Here is a 13,899-nt window from a genome sequence, read left to right on the forward strand (position 1 = left end):
CACACAGCTGTACATTTCAATGAAACATGGTGAAGCCCCAAAATTACCCTTGCTAGAAGCATGTGTTTCAGACAAGTGGATGGCTGCAAACTTTCTACTTTTAAACTCGGACAAAACAGAGATGCTTGTTCTAGGTCCAAAGAAACAAAGAGATCTTCTGTTGAAACTGACAATTAATCTTAATGGTTGTACAGTCGTCTCAAATAAAACTGTGAAGGACCTCGGCGTTACTCTGGACCCTGATCTCTCTTTTGAAGAACATATCAAGACCATTTCAAGGACAGCTTTTTTCCGTCTACGTAACATTGCAAAAATCAGAAACTTTCTGTCCAAAAATGATGCAGAAAAATTAATCCATGCTTTTTCTCACTTCTAGGTTAGACTACTGCAATGCTCTACTTTCCGGCTACCCGGATAAAGCACTAAATAAACTTCAGTTGGTGCTAAATACGGCTGCTAGAACCAAACAATTTGATCATATTACTCCAGTGCTAGCCTCTCTACACTGGCTTCCTGTCAAAGCAAGGGCTGATTTCAAGGTTTTACTGCTAACCTACAAAGCATTACATGGGCTTGCTCCTACCTATCTCTCTGATTTGGTCCTGCCGTACATACCTACACGTACGCTACGTACGGTCACAAGACGCAGGCCTCCTAATTGTCCCTAGAATTTCTAAGCAAACAGCTGGAGGCAGGGCTTTCTCCTATAGAGCTCCATTTTTATGGAACGGTCTGCCTACCCATGTCAGAGACGCAAACTCGGTCTCAACCTTTAAGTCTTTACTGAAGACTCATCTCTTCAGTGGGTCGTATGATTGAGTGTAGTCTGGCCCAGGAGTGGGAAGGTGAACGGAAAGGCTCTGGAGCAACGAACCGCCCTTGCTGTCTCTACCTGGCCAGTTCCCCTCTTTCCACTGGGATTCTCTGCCTCTAACCCTATTACAGGGGCTGAGTCACTGGCTTACTGGGGCTCTCTCATGCCGTCCCTGGAAGGGGTGCGTCACCTGAGTGGGTTGATTCACTGATGTGGTCATCCTGTCTGGGTTGGCGCCCCCCCTTGGGTTGTGCCATGGTGGAGATCTTTGTGGGCTATACTCAGCCTTGTCTCGGGATGGTAAGTTGGTGGTTGAAGATATCCCTCTAGTGGTGTGGGGGCTGTGCTTTGGCAAGGTGGGTGGGGTTATATCCTTCCTGTTTGGCCCTGTCCGGGGGTGTCCTCGGATGGGGCCACAGTGTCTCCTGACCCCTCCTGTCTCAGCCTCCAGTATTTATGCTGCAGTAGTTTATGTGTCGGGGGGCTAGGGTCAGTTTGTTATATCTGGAGTACCTCTCCTGTCCTATTCGGTGCCCTGTGTGAATCTAAGTGTGCGTTCTCTAATTCTCTCTTTCTCTCTCTCTCGGAGGAGGACCTGAGCCCTAGGACCATGCCCCAGGACTACCTGACATGATGACTCCTTGCTGTCCCCAGTCCACCTGGCCGTGCTGCTGCTCCAGTTTCAACTGACCTGAGCCCTAGGACCATGCCCCAGGACTACCTGACATGATGACTCCTTGCTGTCCCCAGTCCACCTGACCGTGCTGCTGCTCCAGTTTCAACTGTTCTGCCTTATTATTATACGACCATGCTGGTCATTTATGAACATTTGAACATCTTAGCCATGTTCTGTTATAATCTCCACCCGGCACAGCCAGAAGAGGACTGGCCACCCCACATAGCCTGGTTCCTCTCTAGGTTTCTTCCTAGGTTTTGGCCTTTCTAGGGAGTTTTTCCTAGCCACCGTGCTTCTACACCTGCATTGCTTGCTGTTTGGGGTTTAAGGCTGGGTTTCTGTACAGCACTTTGAGATATCAGCTGATGTACGAAGGACTATATAAATACATTTGATTTGATTTGAAATAGGAGACACAAGCGAGTTGAGTCATCTACTTTATGAAATTACAGCCTGATGAGCTTGCATCTCTGAATTAAACTTCAATTGCGCTGCTTTCATTTGTCTTGTTTAAGTATACAGACACATGCCACCGTCCACCGGCATGTCTACTAGGCTACTAAAATTTTGCAGTCTGGCTTCCTTTTTGAAAACTTGACAATGACTAACCAAAAAAAAGAAACCTGCATCAAAACACAATACAAAGGAGAAACATGTAGGCCTATTACAGAACTATTTTAGCAGTAGCCTTGGCTGGCTAGTGTTAAGGGTTCCGTCAATTCGAATCTGGTATCAGAACAAGTATGACACTTGTTTGAGGAATTCTAAATTCCTATATGTTTTGTAGCCAAAACCAAATTCGCACTCTCTCTATTTCATTAATAAGTTGTACATTTATTAATTATGCATGAAATAGATCGAGACCAGTCTTAAAAGTCAGGTAATAGCGTTTAATTCAAGTGAGTACTGACCCAAAATACAAAGAGCATTTGATTTTAAAGAGAGAACATAAAATGACGTCATCAGTTTCACACACTCTCTCCGATCCCCACAATAACGCAGTGTCTTCAGGTCTGGAGATCTTCTTCTACTCCCCTCATAAAACAAACATTCCAACCTGTCTAAAAGATATACTTTTCTCCACTAATGGAAACTCAAACAAACATTCTTATCTGTCTGAAAAGATATATGCCCTCCTTTCTCCCTTAAACCCGCAAGGTACAGACAATTAATTTGTTTTACTTACATTTTCAGTAACAGCTTAACCAAGAACCCATACATTTCATACCATAACATAATAGTATTAAAATAAATGGTTCTTAAAGAAATGTATACATAATTAATCATTTCAACTATAATTTCCTCCAACACACTGAGTCACCGATTGTATACTATGTACTTTTTATTAGCTAAGCAATAAGTGGTAAATGCGGATTTCGTATATATGGGCTCTCTGTCACACCTCGCAGGACAAACAGAGAACTGGCCAACACCCTAACGGTATCTTCTTTAATACATGGACAGAAGTAGTTCCTGCTTCCAAGCTGGCCTGTCAGGGTTGGGTTTAACATGGTAAGAACTTTCCAGTATACACCTCCATCCTTCCCCCTTTCCCAAGGCAAATGGATGAGTAGCCAATACAGGCCTAGCATGGCCACAAATAATACAGTCCTTCCTTTGTAATGTCTTGGCAGTATATCGCATGTATGCCAATCACATATTTTCCCTACCGTCATATCCAGTTTCAGTACGGCAATTGGTCACTATCTGTGATATCCTTAACATTAATTACCTGGATAGGGTTTGGTATTTTGGTTGGTGGAGGCAGGGTTGGGCCTGGAGTGGTGGAGGAGTGTTTCTGGGTCTGGCTCTGGTTCGTCTGGGACCGCTGTGGCCTCGGCAGCACCAATTCTAATCTGGTATCAGAACAAGTATGACACTGAGTCACCGATTGTATACTATGTACTTTTTATTAGCTAACACACACAGACACCCTCATGATAGGCCGAGCATATTTTCAACCCTCACAATAGTCAATGATATTTTGAGTGCACCATAAAAAACGAAACCTGCATCAAAACACAATACAAAGGAGAAACATGTAGGCCTATTACAGCACTATTTTAGCAGTAGCCTAGGCTGGCTAGTCAATGATATTTTGAGTACAATGTGCATTCAACCGCATCCGGTGATCCATGCGGTGCAAGAAAATATGTTTAAATGGTACAACAAACCCATTTCTGCGTTTTTGTTATTTGGAATTATTAAATACTTTTCGATTAGGGTCGCAGCATATTATGCACTGCAAGTGTAACAGTATGGCTTCTGTCTCTCTCCTTGCCCCAACCTGGGCTCGAACCATGAACCCTCTGTACACATCAACAACTGACACCCACAAAGCATCGTTACCCATCGCTCCACAAAAGCCACGGCACTTGCAGAGCAAGGGGAACCACTAGTTTAAGGTCTCAAAGCGAGTGACGTCACCGATTGAAACACTATTAGCGCGCACCACCGCTAACTCGCTAGCCATTTCACATCGGCCACACAAGCATAGCAGCAAAGGTTAAATGCTATATACAGCATCCTATGTGCATAAGTGGGCATTATAAAGTGTCATATTTTTCTAATAAAACAATAGCCAGTTATGGGTCACAGTTGCACGTTTCTTTGTAAAACAAATAGGTTATGTCTGGTCTGCAATTTTTTTTTCTCAATGTGGCCCCTGGCTGATTGAGTTTGGCACCACAGGGCTAGTGTATCTATTTATGTAGCTAGCTATTTAGCCTAACGTTAGCTAGCTAGCTGCTGGGAGGATGTCATGTCATTGGAGGATTGGGTGAGTGACCAACTTTTTACCCTTTTCGTTTTTTGGTGGCTACAGCTAGAGATGCAGGTGTCATTTGGTGAGCTAAGAGGAAATGTGAATCGCTTTGCTAGCTAGCTATACTGAACTTGAATGACTTATCCACAGTTGGCATATCTAGTTGTCAATCAAATATATTTGAAAGGCAGGCAAGTTCCCATTCAGTTGTCAAAACGTGGGTTGGTACAAGAATGTATTGGCAGGCAAGCTGCAGAAGGATGAGCAGGCTACTTTTCCCCATCGTTTATCAGAGTGATTTTTGACAGCCAACTAGCTGAAAAAGTCTGAGAGGGTTAATATTAGAATTGAGCTCATCTCGCTCTCATTAGTTGTTGATCTTGTTGTTGTTTGTGCATATGCTCCCTCCCCCAGTTGCCTATCTTTTCATGGTTGTTTGATCAATAGAACTGAAGTTCCCAAATGTAAGAGAACTCCTGTTCTATTTACATATTTGCAGGAATCCATTCGGTGTTTTTGGCGAATGCGCTCTAATGATCTAAAGTCGCGCTGTTGCTACTGCCTGTAAACCCACAGTTTAGTTCAATGTGAATGATGGCAGTCCCATGTGGCAAATTGCATATAGGCCTACTGTAGCTCTGATTGGCAATGACGCACTGGTCTGTGTAAACTTCGATCCTGGACAATACAGATGTTTTTATGAGGTTTTATTTACTGTCTATTCATTTTTCGAACATACGGCTGTTTTCCCATTCTATATTGCTAGAGAATTTTCACAAATTCCTTAGTATACGTAATTCCCAAAAATTCTATGAAGTTATGAAAGTGTGAAGTGCTCACTTGACAGAAAAAAAGTAAGATTCTTCCTGGGGGTGTATATGAACAAATTTTAATAAGATTTCATGTTGCTAAAATGCTGTCAGATCCATTTTAACTGACTCTTTCTATTACATTACACATAATGCTGCCTACAGTTTTCGAGAGCTAGACCAGAGCTAGCTAACAAGCTAGCTAGCTAACAACCTTGTGTGTGCAGAGCGGCATTAAAATAAAAACACCTTACCTTTTTGTAGTTAATAAATCCAATTTGAAACGTGATAATTATAGTATCCTTAATTAGTATTGAAAAAGTGAATCCATTGTTCAATAATAAAATAATCTCTCACTCTAATTTCTGAATCAGCCCTGTAATGTTAGTAGCTACAGTAGACTATGCATGCTTTGGAGGGAGGGGAGGGGAGGGGCATTTTCTTTTGTGGGACTGGTAAAATATCGATTAACCGGTTCCCGTGCTTTTAAAATAACAATTCTGTTCCGGAACAGTATAAATCCCTTTCGTTCTCAGTTCTGGTTCTGTTCCAACCACTGCATTAGATGAAACATTAACTGTTATTACATTAAAGCTCAGGTTTTAAAAACTATTGTGGTCATGTTGCCTCTAACATGTGAACTCTTGTTCCTGAGGCATCTGTGAGGCCTCTGCAGTGGCCTCGTGAAAGGGGTTTGGGAGTTCATTGTCAAAGCAGCTCCATCTGGCCTCTCCACTCTTCCTGCAGCACGAGTATGTCAGGTGGGATGGAGAGTGTTGCTGTACAGCTATTTTCAGGTCTCTCCAGAGATGTTCAATCGGGTTCAAGTCCGGGCTCTGGCTGGGCCAGTCAAGGACATTCAGAGACTTGTCCCGAAGCCACTCTTGCATTGTCTTGGCTGTGTGCTTAGGGTTGTTGTCCTCTTGGAAGGTGAACCTTCACCCCAGTCTGAGGTCCTGAGCGCTCTGGAGAAGGTTTTCAACAAAGATCTCTCTGTTCTTTGCGCCGTTCATGTCTCCCTCAATCCGGACTAGTTTCCCAGTTGCTGTTGCTGAAAAACATCCCCACAGCATGATGCGGTCACCGCCATGCTTCACCGTAGGAATCGTGCCAGGTTTCCTCCAGACGTGACTCTTGGCATTCAGGTCACAGAGTTCAATCTTGCTTTCATCAGACAAGAGAAACCTAGACCAATTGTTGGTGTATTGTGTCCTTTGTTGGCAAACTCCAAGCTGGCTGTCATGTGCCTTTTACTGAGGAGTGGCTTCCATCTGCCACTCTACCATAAAGGCCTAATTGGTAGAGTGTTGTAGAGATGGTTGTCCTTCTGGAAGGTTCTCCCATCTCTACAGAGGAATTCGGGAGCTCTATCAGAGTGACCATTGGGTTTTTGGCCACCTCACTGCCCAAGGCCCTTCTCCCCCGATTGCTCAGTTTGGCTGGGCAGCCAGCTCTAGGAAGAGTCTTGTTGGTTCCAAACTTATTCCATTTTTGAATGATGAAGGCCACTGTGTTCTTGGGGAACTTCCATACTGCATAAATATTTTGGTACCGTTCCCCAGATCTGTGCCTCGACACAATCATGTCTTGGAGCTCTACGGACAATTTCTTCGACCCCCATGGTTTGGTTTTTGCTCTGACATGCACTGTCAACTGTGGGACCTTTTTATATAGACAGATACATGCCTTTCCAAATCATGTCCGATTAATTTAATTTACCACAGGTGGGCTGCAATCAAGTTGTAGAATCATCTCAAGGATGATCAATGGAAAAAGGACGCACCTGAGCTCAATATCGAGTCCCATAGCAAAGGGTCTAAATTCTTATGTAAATAAGGTATTTCTGTTTTACATTTTTAAGAAATTAGCAAACATTTCTAAAAACCTGTTTTCAATTTGTCATAATGGTAGTGTGTGTAGATTGAGGCCATTTTTTTATTTAATCTATTTTAGAATAAGGCTATAATGTAACAAAATGTGGAAAAAGGGAAGGGGTCGGAATACTTTCTGAATCCTAAAACTGAACAAAAATATGAAAGCAACATGCAACAATTTAAAAGATTTTCCTGAGCCACAGTTCGTATAAGGAAATCTGTCAATTTAAATTAATTCATCAGCCCCGAAGAGAGAATACAGTATTCGGCACGGGTCAAAAAGTGATTGAGGTATTTTATGGGTCATGTGGTTATGCCCGTATATGTACATCCTGTCCGGAAGTTCTCACGGTATCGATTGAGTGTTTATGTAACCTGATAGTGCAACTGTTTATGTTAAAGCCTGTGTTTAAAGCTGTCAAGGTGATTGATGGGTAGTGACCTTGTTGAACTGTGGAATGTGTTTGAACATTTAATGCATCTGTTTAGGGTAAAGCCTGTGTTTACATTAAAGCTGCCATAATGAGTTCCATCGTTTCAGTTAATTAACAGAAGGAAAAAACGTATCTTATGTCCAGACCATTTACTCATGTTTGGGGCCACCAATAATATTAAAATGGTGTGTCACTCAGGGCTTTATGAGGTGAAGTAGCAAGAATAAAGTCGGCCAATAACTCCATGAATGAAGTGCAAAGTCAGCTGTGGGTGAATAATAGCCAGTTATGTGTCACGCCCTGACCTTAGAGATCCTTATTATTCTCTATGTTTGGTTAGGTCAGGGTGTGACTCGGGTGGAAAATTTGAAAATGTTTTCTATTTCTTTGTTTTTGGCCGAGTGTGGTTACCAATCAGAGGCAGCTGTCTATCGTTGTCTCTGATTGGGAATCATACTTAGGTAGCCCTTTTTCCCACCATTAGACAGACGGCGTACACATCACAGACAAACTGAATTGGTCCACCCACACAGACAGCATGTGAAGAAAGCACAGTAGCGCCTCTTCAACCTCAGGAGGCTGAAGAAATTCGGCTTGTCACCAAAAGCACTCACAAACTTCTACAGATGCACAATCGAGAGCATCCTGTCGGGCTGTATCACCGCCTGATACGGCAACTGCTCCGCCCACAACTGTAAGGCTCTCCAGAGGGTAGTGAGGTCTGCACAACGCATCACCGGGGGCAAACTACCTGCCCTCCAGGACACCTACACCACCCGATGTCACAGAAAGACCATAAAGATCATCAAGGACAACAACCACCCGAGCCACTGCCTGTTCACCCCACTATCATCCAGAAGGCGAGGTCAGTACAGGTGCATCAAAGCTTCTATCTTAAGGACATCAGACTGTTAAACAGCCACCACTAACATTGAGTGGCTGCTGCCAACACACTGAGTCAACTCCAGCCACTTTAATAGTGGGAATTGATGGGAAATTATGTAAAATATATCACTAGCCACTTTAAACAATGCTACCTAATATAATGTTTACATACCCTACATCATTCATCTCATATGTATACGTATATACTGTACTCTATCATCTACTGCATCTTTATGTAATACATGTATCACTAGCCACTTTAACTATGCCACTTTGTTTACATACTCATCTCATATGTATATACTGTACTCAATACCATCTACTGTATCTTTGTAGATCCAGAGCCTATGCCGCTCTGTATCATCACTCATTCATATATCTTTATGTACATATTCTTTATCCCCTTACACTTGTGTCTATAAGGTAGTAGTTTTGTAATTGTTAGCTAGATTACTTGTTGGTTATTACTGCATTGTCGGAACTAGAAGCACAAGCATTTCGCTACACTCGCATTAACATGTCATCAATAAAAAGATGATGTACGCCTACCACGCTGCGCCTTGGTCCACTCTTCCTACCACCAACGAGAGCCATTACACTGGGGGAGGTTGCTGTGCACAGCACAGAATTACACGCTCTATGGCCCACCTATAGCGTTAGTCAGTCGAGCATTCCTTGACTTCATTCCAAGAATATTCAGTCATTATACGCCTAGAACAAAACAAAATGTGCACTTTGTGCCAAAATGCCCAGTTTTCTATTGTACCATGACAACTTTGGTAAGCACACAGGCTATAGCTTAAACAAGCACTAGCATACTCACTCACTCGCACACTCACATGGTCTCCATGCAGGCAGTATCCAACAGGCCTCATTCAGAAACTGACATCCTGGCAAGAACACATAATGGCATCAGTAAATGTTTCATTTAAAAAAAAAAGTTACCGGTATTGCAAACCCAAATATTAATGCTGAACTGTATTATGAAAGCACATTGTGATTTAGCCTACTTGTTAGAACTTTGTATCAAAATACAAATAAATAAATCATGTTTTATTGTCACATACACCGGAGAGGTGTAGTGAAATGTGTTTTAAATGTTTTACCTGTCCATGTTGAATTTCCTAGTTATCGTAGTTCCATCTGCAACTGGAAACAGGCGTTTATTTATAAGATGCCGGTGCCTTCCAACTCTAGAATGAAGGATGTATCTCCAAGTAAAGGTAGGCTGAAAGTGTTCCCCCATCCATAACCCATCCTACGCTAGAACCCTTTACAGAGTAGTCCTACAGGGATCTAACTAGAGCTAGAGGTTCATTTGGTGGGTGCTATATTTTTTTTCTTCTATTTCACATGTACAAGTGTGTAATTTATGTTAGTTTTTTTTCATTTCCCACTCCCTGAGACACCCTCAGAGAGTGGGGTCACAGCCAGGGACTGCCATTGTGGATGGTGAAATTAGGGTTACGGTTAAGTGTCTTGCTAAAGGGCACAGATTTTTCACCTTGTCACTCTAACCACTAGGTGTAGTGAAATGTGTTTTAAATGTTTTACCTGTCCATATTGAACTTGCAACCTGAGAAAGTAGATCATGATTGCAGTAACTTTCTCTGTTATCAACCTAATATCTGTGAAACAATGAAATGTGTGTTCAGCACAATGTTAATCTTTCCTTTTAACAATGTCAAACAATCTCCATCCATTTGATAATTTGTGTGTGTTGGGTTTAAAGTTCCTGTAGGGTGTGTCTAAAACAATGTTTTCATTCACCACCCTGAATATAAATACTGTAATTGTTATTCAATAGCATCACATACAATTTACTCAGCAGCTAATGAGCTAAAAACCATGAGTCACATCTGTCTATGAAGACCAGCTCAGAAAACCAATATGTTTAAGGTGAAAATAGTCAGGAAACATTGCAGAAAATAGAACCAAACATTGGTTCCACATCCTTTGAAATGAATGCATATTACAGTAAGAGATGTAACCATTACATTATTATGTTTAACAACACATTTGTGAGCAGATGCATTGTGGAAATTGTGGTAAGCAAGTTAGGTCTAAAATATTTAGTATACAAGCATGTGGACACACCTTAAAATGAGTGGATTTGGCTACTTCAGCCACACCTGTTGTGTATTATATCGAGCACACAGCCATGCAATCTCCATAGACAAATATTGGCAGTAGAACAACCCGTTCTGAAGAGGTCAGTGACTTTCAATGTGGCACCGTCGTAGGATGCCAAATTTCCAATAAGTCAGTTTGTCAGATTTCTGCCCTGCTAGAGCTGCCCCGGTCAACTGTAAGTGCTGTTATTGTGAAGTGGAAAAGTCTAGGAGCTACAACGGCTCAGCCACTAAGTGGTAGGCCACACAAGCTCACAGAACGTGACCGCTAAGTGCTGAAGTGCGTAGCGGTTGCAACACTCACTACTGAGTTCCAAACTCCCTCCGGAAGCAACGTCAGCACAATAACCGTTAGTCGGGAACTTCATGAAATAAGTTTTCATGGCTGAGCAGCCGCACGCAAGCCTCAGATCACCATGCGCATTGCCAAGCTTTGGCTGGAGTCGTGTTAAGCACGCCTTCATTGGACTTTGGAGCAATGGAAATGCGTTCTCTGCAGTGATTAATCCCACTTCACCATCTGGCAGTCCGACAGATGAATACAGGTTTGGCGGATGCCAGAAGAACGCTACCTGTCCAAATGCATAGTGCCAACTGTAAAGTTTGGTGGAGGAGGAATAATGGTCTGTGGCTGTTTGTCATGTTTTGTGTGAAGGGAAATCTTAATGCTACAGCATATAATGACATTCAGGACGATTCTGTGCTTCCAACTTTGGGAAGGTCCTTTCCTGTTTCAGCATGACAATGTCGCCATGCACAAAGCGAGGTCCATACAGAAATGGTTTGTGGAGATCGGTGTGGAAGAACTTGACTGGCCTTCACAGAGCCCTGACCGCAACCCCATCAAACACCTTTGGGATGATTTGGAATGCCGACTGCGAGCCAGGCCTAATCGCCCATCATCAGTGCCCGACCTCACTAATGCTTTTGTGGCTGAATGGAAGAAAGTCCCCGCAGCAAAGTTCCAACATCTAGTGGAAAGCCTTCCCAGAAGAGTGGAGGCTGTTATAGCAGTGAAGGAGGGACCAACTCCATATTGATGCCCATGATTTTGGAATGAGATGTGCAACGAGCAGGTGTTCACATACTTTTGGTCTAGTAGTGTAACTCAACCAAAGTAGATCGTTTTAAGACTGTTTTATACATCAGTTGGGGTCTCTATAAGCTGCAATATGAGGTCCTGAACCTAGCATGAAAGTGAATCCTTGTAGCTGTGTGGGCTAATATAGTCAAAAAGGTTGCTTTGGGGTAAATTGTGCCATTTGGCGAGGGGCAAGTTGAGCCAATGGCTAATCATGCTTACCCTGTCCCTATGCTCAATTTACCTCATGCCCAAGGTAAGTTGCACCAAGAGACCACTTTTTTTGGGCAAGCTATGTTTTTAAACTGTCATATTAGCTGCTGGACGTCTTGCATGTCCAAAAATCTTTGAAGGAAATAGTGATTTCTAAGCAATGCGGCCACATGTAGAAGAAGATGACAGCACTTCAGTCACACAGCGCGGCCATAAGAAAGATATACACACATACAAGAGGCATTTCTCACTCGGTACAAAAAGTGGATTTAATGTCTTTCTGATTATTTCCTAGTTATCGTCGTTCCATCTGCAACTGGAAACAGGCGTTTATTTATAAGATGCCGGTGCCTTCCAAATCTAGAATGATGTATCTCCAAGTAAAGGTGGGCTGAAAGTGTTCCCCCATCCATAACCCATCCTACGCTAGAACCCTTTACAGAGTAGGCCTACAGGGATCTAACTTAGAGCTAGAGGTTCATTTGGTGGGTGCTATATTCTTTTCCTTCTATTTCACATGTACAAGTGTGTCATTTATATGTGTTTTTTTTCTCCATTTCCCACTCCCTGAGACACCCTCAGAGAGTGGGGTCACAGCCAGGGTCTGCCATTGTGGATGGTGAAATTAGGGTTACGGTTAAGTGTCTTGCTAAAGTGCACATAGACAGATTTTTCACCTTGTTACTTGTCACCACTAGGCTAACCCATTTCATTTGTGAAGACAGGCCACTTTCAGCAGTTTGATGATGGTAATACATAGGTCTACACTTTACAATAATCAATTTCACCTAATGTCATAAGGATGCTGGATGACCAACTCAACTGCAATCTATTTGTTGGGGATGATATGCCATTAGATATTACATCTACTGAATATTACAATACCATTTCACAGAAGCTACCAAATGTCATCAATTTATCTATTTTTCATATTTATCAGTATGTTTTACTTAAACGCCCAATGCAGTCAAAAACGTGATTTTCCTGTGTCTTATATAATGGCCAGTTTATTAGGTACACCACCCAATTCACACAAATGCTTTGCTCATGTGGCCGTGGCATGCTATATAAAGCAGTCAGAAAGGCATCAAGGCATTCAGTTACTGTTCGATTGAACGTTAGAATGGGCAAAAGGAGTGACCTAAGCGATTTTGAGTGTGGTGTGATCGTCGGTGCCGGGCGTACTGGTATCTCAGAAACAGCCGGCCTCCTGAGCTTTTCACAAGCTAAGGTGTCTAGAGTTTACTGAGAATGATGCGACAACCAAAAAACATCCAGCCAGGGACAGTCCTGTGGGCGAAAACAGCTTGTTGATGAGATGGCAAGAATCGTGCAAGCCAACAAGCGGGCCACAAACAGGCAAATAACAGCACAGCACAACAGTGGTGTGCAGAACGGCATCTCGGAAAGCACAACTCGTCGGTCCTTTTCAGAGATGGGCTATTGCAGCAGACGACCACACCAGGTTCCACTCCAATCAGCTAAAAACAAGAAGCATTAGATCCAGTAGGCAAGCCATCACCAACACTGGACAATTTGAGGAATGGAAAAACATTGCCCGGTCCGACAAATCCCGGTTCCTGTTGCTGATGGCAGAGCCAGAATTTGGCATAATCAGCAAGAGTCCATGGGCCCATTCTGCCTGGTATCAACTGTACAGGATGCTGCCGGTGTTGTAATGGTGTGGGGAATGTTTTCCTGACACATGTTCGGTCCCTTGATACCAATTGAGTAACGTTTCCATGCCCTGAAGAATTCAGGCTGTTCCGGAGGCAAAGGTACTAGATGGGTGTGTCACGCCCTGGTCTTTGTATTTTGTGTTTTCTATATTTATTTGGTCAGGCCAGGGTGTGACATGGGTTTATTTTGTGTTGTGTTATGTATGGGTTTTCTTTCGTAGGTTTTGGGATTGTGGCTTAGTGGGGTGTTCTAGCAAAGTCTATGGTTGCCTGAGGCGGTTCTCAATCAGAGGCAGGTGATTCTCGTTGTCTCTGATTGGGAACCATATTTAGGCAGCCATATTCTTTGAGTGTTTTGTGGGTGATTGTTCCTGTCTCAGTGTTTTGTCATTTCACCAGATAGGCTGTATAGGTTTTCACGTTCCGTTTGTTGTTTTGTATTTTCGTGTGTCATCTTCATTAAACCGTATTAACCACGCTGCATTTTGGTCCGACTCTCCTTCAACGGAAGAAAACCGTAACAGGGTGTACCAAATAA

The sequence above is a fragment of the Oncorhynchus kisutch genome, linkage group LG17 (assembly GCF_002021735.2).
Source record: "Oncorhynchus kisutch isolate 150728-3 linkage group LG17, Okis_V2, whole genome shotgun sequence".
Lineage (NCBI taxonomy): Eukaryota > Metazoa > Chordata > Actinopteri > Salmoniformes > Salmonidae > Oncorhynchus > Oncorhynchus kisutch.